The sequence below is a fragment of the Schistocerca piceifrons genome, chromosome 3 (assembly GCF_021461385.2).
Source record: "Schistocerca piceifrons isolate TAMUIC-IGC-003096 chromosome 3, iqSchPice1.1, whole genome shotgun sequence".
Taxonomy (NCBI): Eukaryota; Metazoa; Arthropoda; class Insecta; order Orthoptera; family Acrididae; genus Schistocerca; species Schistocerca piceifrons.
Genome location: NC_060140.1, coordinates 940198882 through 940200243, shown reverse-complemented (window position 1 = coordinate 940200243; position 1362 = coordinate 940198882). Strand labels below are relative to the sequence as shown.

The following is a 1362-nucleotide window of genomic DNA, read 5'->3' as shown; positions in this document are numbered from 1 at the left end:
GTTGGGTGGAACCTGAGACCGCAGGTTAAATTGTCGATTGAGAAGCTAATAACGTTTTTTTTCTCACAAATATTTGACTGTTTCTTTTCGTATTTGATACGAAAGTGAAATAGACAGTAGCTTAAGAACACAAGGTAAACGATTAGTGCTGGTAATTATCATGTTATGTCTTACATTTACTTGGCTGTATCTGTAATGTGGAAAGTTTGTTGGGGGTGAGGTTAGCCAGGAACCTAAAAGTGTAGCTCAAAAGATTGTTATTGAAACGAGTAGTATTCTTTTTCTTTTTTTCAATTTTGGGTTTTACAAATATTTGGCTGTTTTTGGATGTGACGTCGCTGAGGCGCTGCGTATATAAATTCGAGTGTTCTTAAAGGGGTCGTGTTGTTGTTACCGGTGACTCACTTTGGTGGTGGATGTTTCGTTTTGTGATGTTGTTTGTAGAAATGGTTAAGCTGAACAGTGTCGAGTCTAATGTATTTATTGGCTCCAGAATAAGATACACTCTGCACTCTGGCAGATTAACGGTGTGTGCCGGACCGAGACTCGAACTCGGGACCTTTCCCTTTCGAGGGCAAGTGCTCTACCAACTGAGCTACCCCAAGCACGACTCACAACCTCTCCGCCAGTACCTCATCTCCTACCTTCCAAACTTCAGATCTCATTCTGGAAACATCCCCCAGGCTGTGGCTAAGGCATGTCTCCGCAATATCCTTTTTTCCAGTAGCGCTAGTTCTGTAAGGTATGAAGGAGAGTTTCTGTGAAGTTTGGAAGGTAGGAGACGAGGTACTGGCGGAATTACAGTTGTGAGGACGGGTCGTGACTCGTGCTTGGGTAGCTCAGATGGTAGAGCACTTTCCGCGAATGGCAAAGGTCCCGAGTTCGATACTCGGTCCGCCACACAGTTTTAATCTGCCAGGAAGTTTTATTTATTGATTGTTTATTTGCTTTCGGTTTTTGACCTGTAAATTTTCGTTTGTAGTGGGATTCCAGTTTTTTGTATATTTTCTCTCTGTTTATTCTGGATCATTTAGTGTGTGTTTTTTGATTAAGTCGTTGTTTTGGGAGGGGGGAGGAGGGAGGCGTATCTGATAGTGCTGTCTTCGTTGGAGTTACATAGGTCCAGCGTACGGTGCAGGTCCACCTGTGTGTTTTTAAAGAATAGTTTTATTTTTATTACGGAGGTTGTGAGTATTTTGTTCGATTTGTAATAAAATTTAATAATATTTTTATATTTTAACTCACATTTTCAAACAGTAGACATTACGATACGTTTCCTCAAAATTTGTCTTAAATTGTAGTGTATGTTTTAACTAAAATAAATGCTTCCAGTGAATCCCTACAAAGTGTCCAAATTAATGG

At 40.4% G+C, this 1362-nt stretch overlaps 1 non-coding gene across 1 annotated transcript; it reads right to left on the bottom strand.

The window, feature by feature from the left end:
- Positions 1-531: 531 nt before the first annotated feature.
- On the bottom strand, positions 532-607 carry Trnas-cga. The gene has a single exon. It is a non-coding gene; the product is annotated as a tRNA-Ser (tRNA).
- Between the last annotated feature and the right edge of the window lie 755 nt (positions 608-1362).